The sequence below is a fragment of the Pongo abelii genome, chromosome 6, assembly GCF_028885655.2.
Source record: "Pongo abelii isolate AG06213 chromosome 6, NHGRI_mPonAbe1-v2.0_pri, whole genome shotgun sequence".
NCBI classification, from domain to species: Eukaryota; Metazoa; Chordata; class Mammalia; order Primates; family Hominidae; genus Pongo; species Pongo abelii.
Window position 1 is genome coordinate 143,479,275 of NC_071991.2, and position 15,939 is coordinate 143,495,213.

The 15,939-nt window shown below is 38.6% G+C and overlaps 1 long non-coding RNA gene across 13 annotated transcripts in view; it reads left to right on the forward strand.

Annotated features, from left to right (window-relative positions):
- Window positions 1–1,104: 1,104 nt before the first annotated feature.
- Window positions 1,105–15,939, forward strand: part of LOC129060514 (uncharacterized) — a 31,203-nt gene continuing 16,368 nt past the window's right edge. For 2 of the 13 annotated variants that reach the window (XR_008527311.2, XR_008527302.2), the window contains exons 1-4: window positions 1,326–2,637; window positions 4,812–4,895; window positions 5,838–5,986; window positions 7,723–7,832. This is a non-coding gene — a long non-coding RNA (uncharacterized LOC129060514). Of the gene's footprint in view, window positions 2,638–4,811; window positions 4,896–5,837; window positions 5,987–6,241; window positions 6,308–7,722; window positions 7,833–15,939 lie in introns of all 13 variants that reach the window. The other 11 variants (XR_008527312.2, XR_008527301.2, XR_008527303.1 and 8 more) reach the window with 10 other exon arrangements.

The window sequence follows — 15,939 nt, forward strand, 5'->3', positions numbered from 1 at the left end:
TGGGATTATCACAGCTCACTGCAGCCTTGAGCTCCTGGCCTCAAATGATCCTCCTGCCTCAGCCTCCTAACTAGCTAGGGCCACAGGTGGACACAGTTACGGCTGGGTTTTTGTTTGTTTGTTTTGTAGAGACAGGATTTCACTACATTGCCCAGGCTGGTGTCAAACTTCGGATTCTTGCTGTGTCGCCCAGGCTAGGGTGCAGTGGTGTGATCTCGGCCCAATGCAACCTCGGCTCCCCGGGTTCAAGTAATTCTCCTTTATCAGCCTCCCAAGTAGCTGGGACTACAGGCATGCGCCACCACGCCCAGCTAATTTTTGTATATTTTGTAGAGACTGGGTTTCACCATGGCCAGGCTGGTCTCCAACTCCTGACCTCAGGTGATCCACCTGCCTCGGCCTCCCAAAGTGTTGGGATTACAGGCGTCAGCCACTGAGCCTGGCGGAGCACTTTCTTATGTTATTAAGTAGCCTAACCCAGGTGGGGCGCGGTCCCTCACGCCTGCAATCCCGACAACTCTGATGGCCAAGGTGAGAAGATCGCTTCAACTCAGGAGTTCGAAACTGGCCCGGGAAACATAGCGAGGCCCCCCCATCTCTAGAAAAAATACAGAAATTAGGCCAGGTGCGCACCGCACCCGGCTAATTTTTGTATCTTTTGTAGAGACGGGGTTTCGTCATGTTGCCCAGGCTAGTCTCAAACTCCTGAGCCCAAGCCATCCATCCTCCCGCCTCGGCCTCCCAAAGTGCTGGGATTACAGTAGGGCCCAGCCAGCCTCATGTTTTATTTAGCAGTCCCTCCCTGTTGCACACTTGGATAGTTTCTTAATTTTTTTAGACAGGGTTTACCTCAATCTCGCAGGCTGGAATGCTGTGGTGGGATCATAGCTCACTGGAGCCTTGAACCTTTGGGTTCAAGTAGCTGGGGGGCTGAGGTAGAACTACAGAGATGGGGTTGCGCCATGTTGCTAGGCTGCTCTTGGCCTGAAGGTTCCTCCCGCCTCGGCCGCGCCAGACATAGTTTTCTATTTTTGACCAACATAAACACTGTGCTAGGTCTGAATTTTTCAGCTACCCTTCTTCAGCCGGCAACACACAGGACCTGGCGGGGAGATCGCTGTTACCAGTCCTCACTCTTCACGAGAAGACTGCCCAGCTCCAGGCACTGTAGCGCACCAGTGACGCATCCGAACACCCGCGCCTCTGAGGTCGCCGAAGGCCCACCTCTATGGTGTCGGCGAAGACGCGCCCTTGTGGCGTCACGAAAGGCGCGCTATTGTGACGTCACAGGGGACCGCCACTCACTCGGAGCCAATCGGAACTCGCGGCGGGGCTGCTGGGTCTTCCAGGAGCGCGCATGAGCGGGCGCTGGCTACGGGTGGCCAAGACTCCGTCTAAACAAACAAATATATGTGTGTGTATATATGCGATCGAGCCCGGGAGGTTGAGATTACAGTGGATACGTTAAAAATATGGATACATTATTTTTAACTACAGTCCATAGTTTACATTAGGGCTCAGTATCTCCCATTATAGTATCATATAAAATGGTTTCACTGGCCTAAAAAATCCTCTTTGCTCCTCATCATCCCTTTCCTCCTTCCAGTTCAGCTCTTCTGCTTCCCCAAAAATCTACTACCACTCAACCCAGGAACTATTTAAGTTTATATTTTTATATCTCCCCGTGTGTATGCATGTGTTTGGTATATATATATCATGTATAATGAACGTTCTATCAAGTGGTTAAATAAAACTGTCACCATATGTTTTACAGAGCTGTCATGCCGTTGGGTGGCTACTAAACTCTACCTTCTTTCCCATTTTTAACTTGCATTTTTTTTTTTCCTGAGACAGAGTCTTGCTCTGTCACCCAGGCTGGAGTGCAGTGGTTCGATGTCAGCTTACTACGACCTCCACCTCCCGGATGCAAGCGAGGTGCCTCAGCCACCCGAGTAACTGGGATTACAGGGGTGTGCCACCACACCCAGCTAATTTTTGTACTTTTAGTAGAGATGGGGTTTCACCACGTTGGACAGGCTGGTCTCGAACTTCCGCCTTCCAGAGTACTGGGATTACAGGCATGAGCCACTGTGCTTGGCCCCCATCTTTAGCTTTCTTACTTGGATTTTTTCTAGTCAAGTATAAAAGAAAATAACTTTTCTAACTACTAACTAGAATTTTTTGGATTTGATATGTGTACTACTTTTTAAAATGCTATGGAAAAGTAGAATTCCAAATGTATAATTATTAAACTTAATTGTTCTTATGGGTAATCACTGAATAGACTGTAGAAAATAGATTGAAAAGCTTAGCTTGCGCTTTAGACATAATTTAAAAGCACAAGTATCTATAGTTATCACTTAAAGCAGTTGAATAAAGCTACGTTTCTCCTTCTCTGACTTACATTTCATTTTTACTAGTGAACAGCTCTGCTGTGTGTTACTGTGGGGAAAAAAGTTACTGTGGGGAAAAAAGTTCCTTAGGACAAGGAGACTTAAAACAATTCAGAGTAACGCCTGGATTTATCTTGCCATGGAGAAACCAACCTTCTAACAAGAAGGACATTGATGACAACAGCAATGGAACCTATGAGAAAATGCAAAACTCAGCACCACGAAAACAAAGAGGACAGAGAAAGTAAGCAGTTTCTAATTTAAATGTTGGAATAGATTAAGACTGCATATAATTTATTTCCATTATAATGTTTATAAATTTTCAAATGGGATTGTTCTTGTCGAACAGTTTCTCCTGTTTTCCACATTTATGGGATACTGTGACTCACCATTAACCCAATTAATCCAACAAACTATCCTTTTCACAAATTTTTCTTGTTATTTTTTAAAAAGTTTATATTAATTGTATATGAAAGCGGTGTGATAACAAAACTAAACTTTTGGAAGAAAACTTCAAAGAACATAACACAAGCTGAGAGGGAGGGCGTTCATGGAATTTATAAATGGAAAGAAGATAATAATAAAACAAATCAATGAAGTCCTTCTTTTGTTTCTCTAAATAAGCTTTTAATTGTAAGAATATAACATAATACAATAGCAAATCCAGAATTGGTTTTCACTACTCATGTCTTTTGTGTCATTCATTCATTTATCCATTCAATCATTTAATTTATTTAATTTATATATGTTTGTGTGCTTCAGAAAATGTTGCACTGTCCTATACATTCTTCCCTCCCTCCCTCCCCTGCCTTCCCTCCCAGAAGATGCTTTTTTCTTTTTTAAGGATTTTTTTTTGTAATGATGTGTGTATGTCTGTATTCATGGGCACATTGTAATTACCTAAAGGTCTTGTCTGATATAGTTTAAAATATTTTGTACAGTTGTGTTTAAAGACCATATTAATATGGAGACTTGGCTGTGCTGATTAAGGGAGTAGAAGTTTCTGTAGTTGATGAGAACGTGTAAAAATTAATTTAGCTTGCAAAGCTAACAAACACTGCCTCTTGAGGGTTATGATGTAATCACTCAAGTGCTTATCTGGCTTATATCCAAATTTAAGTACTAAATCATTGTTGTGTTGTACTTATTTGATTGGCTCCTTGTTTTGAACTGCTGCCAATGCCTTGAAGACCTGAAGTAGGAAATGAAACAATAAAAAGAGGGAGAATCTTTTAAAAGAATTTAAGTTGGAACAGTTTAAGGAAGCTTAGAAGTACTATATTTGGAGAGTTGTGATGTTTTGGAGGCTATAGCCTTATCTTTAGTTGTCAGTTGAGTACACACATCTTAATAAAATAATCAAAAGGCCAGCAATGTTAAAATGTCTATTAGCAAATTTAATGGACTGAATCAGGCTGTATCTTATATCCTCATGTTCTGCCTTAAATAATGGCAATTATATAAAATCCTGTCCTGAGAAATAGACTTGGTTTCATTTCCTTGTTTTAAAAGTGAAATTAATTTTTAGTGAAAATTCTTATGAGCTCAGGTAATTATATAAAAATAGCCTTTGTTAAATGAAAGTCTTTATATATACTTAGTGCTTACCAACTTAATAAGTAATGGTAATATGCCAGTTGATGAAGCACACTTCAAAACTTGGCGTCATTGAAGGGCAGGCAATTAATTTAGCTTGGTAACGATTGCAAAATTTACAAAATGTATGTTACTAATGAAGTTTAAATAGCTAGTTAATTTAAAAAACAATTTTACAAAGGAGGTTTTGAAAATGTCTTTCCTCTCATTTTCACTAAATAAAAAAACCAAGAATTTTTTTCCTTTTTTTGTTTTATAACTAAGAATTTTGTGGGTATGCATTTCAGCTGATTCCTCTTGATATCTCTTTCTAAGCTGGGCTGCTGTCATCCTTAGTGTTGACATTGATATCTTACTGATATGGTATATACATACAAACCAGTCTCAAAACTTGAAGGTTGAATTTGATTAAGCTGCTGGTTACGACCTGATTAGTAAGAAATTAGTCATTCTCTTGGTTTTTTTACACCCCTTTCCCTCATCAAATACTAGTGCAAAACAGTATGTTAAAACAACACTTAGTAGTTATAGATGAACTGTTTGTCTTTTTTTTTTCTCCCAATAAAATAACAATGATTTGTAATGGAGAATATATTTGTAGGAATAGAGATTATACTTATAGGAAAGAATTTGTTCTCATTTTACTGTGGGCATTTATTAAAATGAGAATTTAAAGTTAGCATAGCATGCTAAACCTTTTAAAAAAAGTCTATGCATTTCTAATGCTGAACATAAAAACATTACTGGTTATTTTTATATGGTTTGATATTTAAATGTACTTATTGAAATATGTTAATACTTTTTTTCTTTCAATGATTCCAGGTATAAAAATGTTTAGTACCCTGGTCATTGTGCTGATTTTCTCTTAATAGGAATCATGATAAATATCCAGCATACAGAAGTGCAGTGAGTTATGATCTATATTCAATAGTGATTTAATCCAGAATTATGATCAGGTTAAATACTATGATATTAGGAGAATATTTAAGTTTTAGTGGTAGTCATCTGATTTCCCATATTTAATAATTAAGTACAATAGCCATTTTTATTTATTTAATGGTCTTAAATAATACCTAAAGTGTTAGAGCTTGAAAGCCTGAAATCTCCCATATGTTGTTTACTTTATTCAATGTTCTTTTTTTAGACTATAGTTTTTGCTATTATACTGTCTTCTTTATTCTACATGCCTTTGGTAGCTATTTTGCTTTTGCTTTTTACTTCCAATTTGTGACGTACAGTCTTGATTGAGAGTACTTGCAACGTCATGCCACAGACCAGCTGTTGAGATTTGTTGACGGGACCATAAGAAAGCTACAGCTGATACATTCCATTCCTCCTGCCTCTGTTTTCACACTCTGTAGTGGGTTTTCATTTTCCCTGGAAAATATCCTTTCTTTACACAGTTAACTGCCACCTCTGTTGTGGCAGTCCTCAGTTAAGATATAGCAGACTAAACATTTCTGATTTGATCAAGTTTTGTTTTGTAAGTGTTTAAGTAAAGCCATAGGAAATACTCATTTTATGTGTTAAATACAATTCCTGACTAGGATATGAGAGTCGGTTTGAAAAACATTATATTATGGAATGGAAAAACAAATTTACAATTTAATACTTCCCTGTGGGTTTTGAGACTCTTTTTCTTACTTGTTACTTACATTATATAATATGGCAACCCAGTTTAATATTATACCATGGATAATACTAACAGATAAATTCTAAAAGTTATTTTATGACAGTTAATGCCTGATAAATTAAAATTGATTTGGCAGTACATTGCATTTAAACAGTTAAAAATGAAACAATTTTCTGCTTGTTTTCACTTTCACAGCTATTTTATTTTATTTTCAGAGAATGATCTCCTCAGCAGAATATAGTATCTTGTGTAAGTGTAAGCACCCAGACAGCTTCAGATGATCAGGCTAGTAAACTGTGGGATGAACTCAGTCTGGTAGGGCTTCCAGATGCCATTGATGTCCAAGCCTTATTTGATTCCACAGGTATGGGTATGTTTTCAATAATAACTGCCTCTTAATTCTGGAAGCATTTTAATTTTAATGCATTATTATGTCCTCAATAATAAATACCTTTTGTCTAGAAATAATTAGAATCATACTATAAAAAAATCATTATTAAATATGCCTGGTTAGGTAAAAGAAATTGTCTAATAAGGTTTATCTAATTTATTTAAAATCTGTACAGTACCACCACCGGACTGGATCCTTTTTAAAATACTTGTGTTTTTTCTTGTGTAGAAAGCGGTGCCTTGGAGATCTGACAATTGAGAAAAGAGAGAAAATTTTAAAGGGGAAAATTTTAAAGTGAGAACTTGGGGAATGTGGCATTCTGAGTCTATTTTATTTGGGCATGAATGAAAATAGGTCTTAGCCGGGTAGATTATCTTATTATAATAGTATTGTAACTCAGCACTCATGATATGGTGCTACTGGAATTTAAAGTACATCTCATTCTGTAGTTGAACTGCAGATTAACTGATAGTGGTTCAAGTGTTATGTGATGGATAATTTAAAGGCTGAAGTGTTAATAATCATTGATATGTGCTCTCACTGTGGGATGAGGGAAGTAGAGGTGTATGTGTAGTTTATTTTCTATACATTTCCTTTGTATATCACCTCAACAAAGTACTAAGTAATACTTTGTTTGTTTTATATAAAGATATCAGAAACATACCAAATACATATATAATATTTAAATAAAATGACTAAAAACTAATTTTGTTTGTTGAAGAAATAATCACTAATTCAGTGATTCTCAAACTTGTGTGTGCATCATAATAACCAGACGGCTTGTTAAAACACAGATTGCTGGCAGGGCACGGTGGCTCACAGCCCGTAATCCCAGCACTTTGGCAGGCTGAGGTAGGTGGATCGCTTGAACTCAGGAGTTCAAGACCAGCCTGGGCAACATGGTGAAACCCTGTCTCTACAAAAAATGAAAAAAATTTGCTGAGTGTGGTGGCATGTGGCTGTAGTCCCAGCTATTTGGCAAGGCTGAGGCAGGAGGATTGCTTGAACCCTGGAGGTTGAGGCTGCAGTAAGCTGTGTTCATGCCACTGAACTTCAGCCTGGGCAACAAAAAAAGTGAGACCCTGTCTCAAAACCAAAACAAAACAACAACAACAAAAAAACAGAACCAAACACAGATTGCTGGGCCCCACTGCAAGAGTTTTTCATTCAGTAGATCTCAGTTGTGATCTGTGCTTCTGCATTTTTTTGGTTTTTATTTTGAGACGGAGTCTTGCTCTGTTGCATAGGCTGGAGTGCAGTGGCGTGATCTCAGCTCACTTCAACCTCTGTCCCCTGGGTTCAAGCGATTCTCATGCCTCAGCCTCCTGAGTAGCTGGAATTACAGGCATGCGCCACCATGCCCAGCTAATTTGTAGAGACAGGCTTTTGCCATGTTAGCCAGGCTGGTCTCAAGTTCCGAGCCTCAAGAGATCCACCAGCTTTGGCCTCCCAAAGTGCTGAGATTACAGGAGTGAGCCACTGCACCCAGACAGATTCTGTATTTCTAAGAATTTCTCAGTTTGATATTGATACTGGCACTCAGTGGTTGGTCCACATTTTTAGAGGGGCCACTTTACTGGTATCACAAATATAGGATGCCATTGTATATTTACATATTAGAGTTGATTTTTAAGTTTTATGTCTGTATTTATTAGCTTTAATTTTTTTAATGTTTGCTTATTTGCTCCTTTTCATTTTTCCCATTTTAGGCACTTGTTGGGCTCATCAGCGTTGTGTGGAGTGGTCACTAGGAGTATGCCAGATGGAAGAACCATTGTTAGTGAATGTGGACAAAGCTGTTTTCTCAGGGAGCACAGAAGTAAGTAGACAAAGCAAATATTTAAATCATAGTTTTATAACATTCACTTTAATCAGAAGTTCACTTGAAAGGATTATTAAATGATTGCTATAGTATAAAAGCTCTCAAAATAGGAAATTATTAATTTTTATTAAGAGTAATTTTAGGCCAGGTATGGTGGCTCACACCTGTAATCCCAGCACTTTGGGAGGCCAAGGTAGGCGGATCACTTGAGGTCAGGAGTTTGAGACTAGCCTGGCCAACATGGTAAAACCCCTTCTCTACCAAAAATACAAAAATTAGCTGGGCATGGTGGCAGTCGCCTGTAATCCCAGCTACTTGGGACGCTGAGGCAGGAGAATTTGCTTGAATCTGGGAGGTGGAGGTTGCACGTAGCCAAGATTGCGCCATTGCACTCCAACCTGGGTGACAGAGAGAGACTCCGTTTAATTAAAAAAAAAAATTTTATGCAAAAATTAGCCGGGCATGCTGGCGCACATGTGTAGACACAGCAACTTGGGGTGCTGAGGTGGGAGGATTGCTTGAGTCCAGTAGATTGAGGTTGCAGTGAGCCGTGATTGCACCACTGCACTCCATACTCCAGCCTGGGCGTTGGAGTGAGACCCTGCCTCAAAAAAAAAAAAAAAAAAAAATTAATTTGTGTAAGCCATTGGAATGTAGTATGTTACTCAGTGAACTTGAATCTTTTAAAATAAGTAGTTTACGTTTAAATTAGAAATTAAAATTTTAGAAATGAAAATTTTGCGCTATGCTTATACATTCATGTGGTTACTTTTTAAGACAAAACTATTTGATAATGATTTAAAATGAGAGAAAATATTTGAAAAGATTTGAAGGTCATTAGTCCATAATGTAGTACCTCTGTTTGATATTTTAAAAAGTGATTAAAAAATTTTTTTTAGTTCGGCCAGCAGTTCAGTTCATCTTTATTGCATTGTATCAAAGTAATATGTGCATAGTCTGCCATTTTTCAGAGCTTTTCCTGTGATTTTCATGTAATTTTGAAACACATACAAATGAAACAGCTACCTCCCATCTATAAAGACAGCAAACTCTGTGAAGTGATACTGCTTTGCTGTCTACAAATTTCTTTTCTTTTTCTGTTTTCTTAAAATGTAGAGATGGGGTCTCACCATGTTGCCCAGGCTGGTCTCAAACTCCTGGACCCAAGGGATCCTCTCTTCTCTTCCTGGCCTCCCAAAGTGCTGGGATTTTAGATGTGAGCTACTGTGCCTGGCCTTCCTTTTTTTTTTTTTTTTTTTTTTTGAGAGGAGTTTTGCTCTGTTGCGCAGGCTGGAGTGCGGTGGCATGATCTCAGCTCACTGCAACCTCTGCTTCCTGGGTTCAAGCGATTCTGCCGCCTCAGCCTCCTGAGTAGATGGGATTATAGGCTCGTGCCACCACACCGGCTAATTTTTGTATATTTAGTAGAGATGGGGTTTCACCACGTTGGCCAGCCTGATCTTGAACTCCTGACTTCAGGTGATCTGCCTGCCTCGGCCTCCTGACGTGCTGGGATTACAAGTGTAAGCCACTGTGCCCGGCCCCTTTGGTTTTTAACAAGTATATTTGGGAGAAGTGAGGCAGCCCTTCCAATGGAATATTAAAACTGGAAATTTTGACCTTAGAGACTATATGGGCTTTAATAGATAGAACATAGGAAAAGCTTTCAAAAGTATAGTTGAGACAAGGACTTAGATTCAAGTAAAAGTTCAATCATTAGAACATTAGCTTTACTTGGATTATCAAAATGACCTGATTTACATAGATGAGTAAGCATCACCTCAAGAGTAGTGAAGTCAGAGTGCTTGTTTTGGAAATTTTACATTAAAGTGTATATGTCATCAAATTTTGAACAGTTTAATGCATAATAGTATTTTCCCCAGCCTGAACATTCTTAGAGACTGGATTAAGACAATGATATTTCAGTGAAAACCATCTCTTTTATGAATTACTTCATAAAAGTAATTTTTATTTTGGGCTATTTTGTGACAGTGAAAAGTATTACAGGGAAGGTAACAAAGGCTAAATGAGCTTTTTGGTGGTGGATTAGAACCAGAGGAATCAATATAAACTCATAGCGTTTGATGCTTAGTACAGAAATGTAGGTGTATGTATTTGCATGAGTTTGTATGTGTCCATGTATTTCCTACCTCTGTTTGCTAGGAAGGTAGTTAAAAGAAAACTTGCCTCACTCTGTCCCTTTTGGACAGAAGTTACCATTTTTGTTCTTACTGATTAATAATTAAATGGTATTTAGAGATGAAGACTGTGTCCTACCACTGGCAGAGGAATCACAAAGCCTTAGGAGACATTGCATCCCTTCCGACTTTGTTTAGGCATTAGAATTTGGTGGGCCTAAGCAAGTTAAATGCAGATTGAGTACTTGGAGTTGCTAGACCATGTGGGGATTAGAAGGGACCTAGTGGTAACTCTGTCAAACCTTTACCTCTCCACTAGATTGAATCACTCAAAACTCACAGGAGTGTCAGTTTTGTGTTGCCGTTTGTACGGTTTTTTGTTTGTTTTGTTCTTCTTCCTTCTCCCCTCCCTTCCTCCCTCCTTCCCTCCCTTCCTCCCTTTTCTTTTCTTCCTCTTCTTTCCTTCCTCCTTCCTTTGTTCCTTCTTTCCTCTTCTTTCCTTCCTTCCTCTTCTTTCCTCCCTTATTTCCAGGGTCTCACCCTGTTGTCCAGGCTGGAGAGCAGTGGTGTGATCACGGCTCATTGGCAACCTCGGCTTCCCAGGCTCAAACGATCCTCCCCCGAGCCTCCCGAATATCTGGGACCACAGGCATGTGCCACCTCACCTAGCTAGTTTTTAAATTTTTTGTAGAGACTAGGTTCTGCTGTGTTGTCCAGGCTAGTCTCGATCTCCTGAGCTTAAGCGATACTCCCACCTCATCCTCCCGAAGTGCTGGGATTATAGGCATGTGCCACCATGCCTGGCTTTTGTTCATTATTCTTCATTATCAAATAGGCACAAGATGGACCAGTTAGCTAGAACTTTGTCTCAAGAAAGGAAGACTTGTCTCACTGGCAAAAATTCAAACATAAAACAACACATTTGTTGACAAGGCTGTGGGGAAACAGGTACTCTCATTCTTTGCTGCTGCAGATGCAAATTGGTACACATCTTTTGGAGGGAAATTTGGTGATACCTAACAAACTGTATGCATTTACCTCTCAATTATTCTAGGAATCTATCCTGAATATGCCTCTAACAATACAAATTATGTATTATTTAATGTTATTAATTATAGTATTATTTAATTTGCAAAATATTTGAAACAAACTAAATGCCCACACAGAGGAGAATGGTTGAATAAACTGTGTTACATCCATATATCCATATAATGGAGTACCATGCAGATAAATCAGAAACTAGAGATTGGTTACCTATAGGGAGTGGGAGGGAGAAGAAGGGAGTGGAGATCTGTGTAGCATGGATGGAATGTGAGTGGCACTTCTCAGAGTATATATGTCGGTATAACTCTGATTCTTAGAACCACAGGAATGTTTTAAATGCTTCTATGCAATTGCCACCAACCAGGATATGGGAGACCAAATAAGCAATTACCACCAACCCAGATGCAGGAGAACCCAAAAAGGAATAGTAAAATTCACATAAAAGGGGATAGGGAGGGAAAGAACTCACCTAAGTAACTGTAGAAAATGGTGTCTTGATTACATAACATAAAACTAGAGACAAAAAGAACTGTACAGTCATGCTGTAGTGTTGAGATCAGAAGTATGAAAATAAACTCATGGTTTTTAATATTTACACAGACATACAGAAATATAGATGTGTGCATATGTATGAGTTAATTTGAATATGTATATTTCCTACCTCTATCCCCTGAGAGGGCGTAGAAACAATGACACCCCAGGAGCATTGAGAATACCTAGTGCTTAGATCTTGGTCTCCAACCATTGCTCCTCAATGAAAGGAACCAGGGCTCCTTGAGAAGTAGTTCCTTACAGGACTGGTGCAGAGAAAATACAAGGTAAGCCTAGATCATCTTGTGGTGCCAGAAAGTAATGAAGTGCTTAAAAAGATGAAAACCTGTTCAAAGCACGGGAACCTACCTGAAGGAGCTCCTAAGAACTGGACCAATTTTAGCAACCACAAAAATAATGATAATATTGCATGTTCATCCATAGAATAAGTACACGAGTCCATACTGATGTAAATAAATATAGATTGTCCAGTCACATCACTGCTCTACTTAACACTCTTCAGTGACTTCCCATTTTATTCTGAGAAAAAACCAGATTCCTTGCTAACCTGTAAGGCTCTACGTGATCTTCACCACCCCTCACGTGTGCTTCTCAGACATCTTTCACTATAACCGTTTGTTCATTTACTTCCTTCAGCCACACTGACATCATTGGTCTTACTCAAGTACGCAGACGCAGATCCACCTCAGGGCCTTTCATAATGCATGCGTTGCCCCCTCATATCCTTTATGTATTTATTCAAGTGTGACTTTACAGTGAGGCCTTTGCTAGGCTTGCTGCCAAAGATTTCAAATGCCTTCTCTTCCCATAATATCTGCTTTTTTGTTTTCTTTTTCGTACTTATCACCTCTGACAGAGTGTATATTCATGTAATAATCTTACTTATTGTTCATCTCCCTCTCACTAGTATACTAGTGCCATTTGGATAGGATTCTTTTCTGTTTTGGTTATTCCTCAGTGAATATTTGTAGACTAATTAATAGCACTGAAGATCATTTATGGAATCATTCATAGGCAGCAAATAAGTTCGAACTACCCAAAAGTGTTACTGGAGGGTATCAAAAAAGTTTATATACTTAATCTCTAAATAGAGCAAATCTTTACAGTTCTACAGAAATGATTGGGAAGGAGGAGCCAAGGAAAATTTCTGCTATCACAAAAGTTTCCCTAGGGGTGATATAGCTATTGAACTTAGAAGACATTTTTATTTTGCCAAAATGTAGATTTTGCTGACCTTGGCTAGGTGCAGTGCCTCCCACCTGTAATTCTAGCATGTTGGGAGGCCAAGATGGGAGGATTTCTTGAGCCCAGGAGTTTGAGACCAGCCTGAGCAACATAGTGAGATCTCGTCTCTATCAAAATTAAAAATTAAAAATTAAATTTGCTGACCTTTATTATGTAGCTGAGTATATTCTGATACCTAGCTCTATTTTCAAAGAAAACAGACACTTAACCTGCCCCTTCAAGATAAAGATGACGTTTCAATATTGAGAATGCAGTAACTTTTCAAAGAAACATGTCCTGGGGGGTTGAACATTTTGAAAACAGATGTTTTGAACTATTTATATTGATATTTTATTGTCAGAAATAGTGAAGGTTGTAAAAACAAAACAAAAAACTCTCATGTTTGTCACCTTAAAAGAAACTTGAACATGGAATTTTCTGATATGTTTAAAATATTCTAAAGAGCTCTGGTTTAAGGCCATTTATTAAACATTCAATATTTTTATTAGAAAGGGTGAAATTTTATTTGCTTAAATTTTGATAATTTTGGTTGAGATTTAAAAATGGTTGCAGAAATCATGTACTACTTCTAATTAGGTCATTTTACTTTTGGGGAGAGCCTGTTTTTTTAAACCCATGAGAGCCATAGAAACTAGATATTGAAATAAACCAAAGTTAGAATTAGGCTTTTTAATCTAAGAAAATGGAAGGGAATGAGATACTATAAAGCTCAGGTGAGGGGTTGCAGTACTTTGTAAATTTTTTGATTGTGCACATCTTTTAATAAGAAATGTTTGAGTATGCAGCTTTATTATATGTTCTCAGTGGAATATGTATGTCTTCTCTCTCTCTTTTTTTTTTTTTTTTGGAGACATAGTCTCTCTCTGTCTCCTAGGCTGAGATTGCAGTGGCGCAATCTCAGTTCACTGCACCCTCTGCCTCTTGGGCCCAAGTGATCCTCCCACCTCAGTCTCCCAAGTAGCTGAGATCATAGGCATGGACCACCACGCCTGGCTAATTTTTGTATTTTTAGTAGAGACAGGGTTTCGCCATGTTGGCCAGGCTGGTCTTGAACTCCTGGCCTCAAGTGATCCGCCTGCCTTGGCCTCCCCAAGTACTAAGATTACAGGCATGAGCCACCATGCACAGCCATGCATATCTCCTTTATGTAACTTAACAACATCTGCAACGTTTGTTTGTGCGAGTTTTTTTTTTTGTCTGCATTTGTGTATGCGAGTCTTTTTCTATGGATTTTTCCCACCATGGCTGTAAGCACCATGAGAGTGAGGAAAATAGCTGTTTTGCTTTATCATATTTTCTCTGGTGCCTAACAAAGTACCTGGAACACAAGAGAGTCACTAATGGGATAAATACATGCATTGATGGGATTTGTCAGTGAAGGGCAAAATTTAGTGCATTCGCTTGAATGAGGAGGTAGGTCCTACTGGCCTCTTGGGTAGAGGCCAGGGCTGCCACTAAACATTCTGCAATATACAGGACAGCCTCCCACACCAAAAACTATACAGCTTAAAATGTCGATAGTGCTGAGGTTGAGAAATCCTGGTTTGACATATTATTCCTGTGTTAAAATTAATATATTTAAAATAATTTCCTCAGTTGTTAACATGGCATTTTTATCAAAAAATTTTGTTTTCTCTGAAATATACCTCAGATTGTTTTCAGTTTTTCCAGGGGAAACTTTATTCATCTTTTACTAGAGAAAAGAATATGGCAAACAGTGAATCTGTGTTTCAGGTAGGGTAACGTTGTTTTTCTTTTAATTTCTCTTTTGAAGCTCTTGGGGTGCTACCAACATCTTGGAAATCTGGATAATTTGAGTATTACTGAGGGAATATTTTTATTCTACATGCTATAAATGTTTAATCATTTTATTTATCTAAAGCTCCTTTCTTGGCCAGGCGTGGTGACTCATGCCTGTAATCCCAGCACTTCGGGAGGCTGAGGCGGGTGGATCACCTGAGGTCAGGAGTTCGAGACCAGCCTAGCCAACATGGCAAAACCCTGTCTCTACTAAAAAAATATTCAAATTAACCGTGTGTGGTGGTGTGTGCCCGTAATCTCAGCTACTTGGGAGGCTGAGGCAGGAGAATTGCTTGAACCCAGGAGGTGGAGGTTGCAGTGAGCTGAGTTTTCACCACTGCACTCCATCCTGGGCAACAGAGCAGGACTTCTTTTCAAAATGAATGAATGAATGAAAGAAGGAAAGGGAAAGGAAGCTCCTTTCTCTTCTATTCCCAGTATTGCCCCCCAAAAAGAAGTAATCCATAAACCCCCAACGTATATTTCTGTTTTCTTAACTAGTTCTGAGTAAAATGTTCAGTGTTGGCTGGGCATGGTGGCTCATGCCTGTAATCCTAGCACTTTGGGAGGCTGAGGCTGAGGTCAGGAGTTTGAAACTAGCCTGGCCAATGTGGTGAAACCCCCTCTCTACTAAAAATACAAAAATTAGCTTGGCATGGTGACGTGTGCCTGTAATCCCAGCTACTCGAGAGGCTGAGGCAGGAGAATCACTTGAATCCTGGAAGCAGAGATTGCAGTGAGCCGAGATCGTTCCATTGCACTCCCGCCTAAAACTCTATCTCAAAAAAAAACCAGGTGTTTTACTCTTAAAATAAGACATTAAAAAATACTTCTGTTGTCTCCCCTCTTAGAATTGGTAATCTCCTCCTTCTCCACCCTCATCCCCTGCTGTAATTCTATATTGAAATTTCATTGTATTTTGTGCCAGATGTCTTTGTGTAAAACCAACTTAGTTCTGTGAGAAGAGTTGTACGTTTTTAATATTTTTGTTCTTTTTGTAGACTGCAGGAACAAAAATAGCCTTCCTTTAGTAAGGTGGCAATTCACATTAAGAATGTAGATAAGCAAATTTAAACTTTTAAATGTAATTTGTCTAAAAAAATTGAAAAACAGTGTATAGTAAAAGTCTCTCCTCCAACCAACGGAAAGTACTTTTATGTAAGATCCTTTAAGTTACTGACTTGAATCTTTACGTAAGGTAATTTGTTAGTATCTATTTTATAAATAATGTTATTTAATACTGTTTTATTTTCTGTAGAATCGTAGTGTTTTTCCATGTAAATTTTTAGAAATTCTTAAAGTATGTATCCCTCATTTTCCCCTAT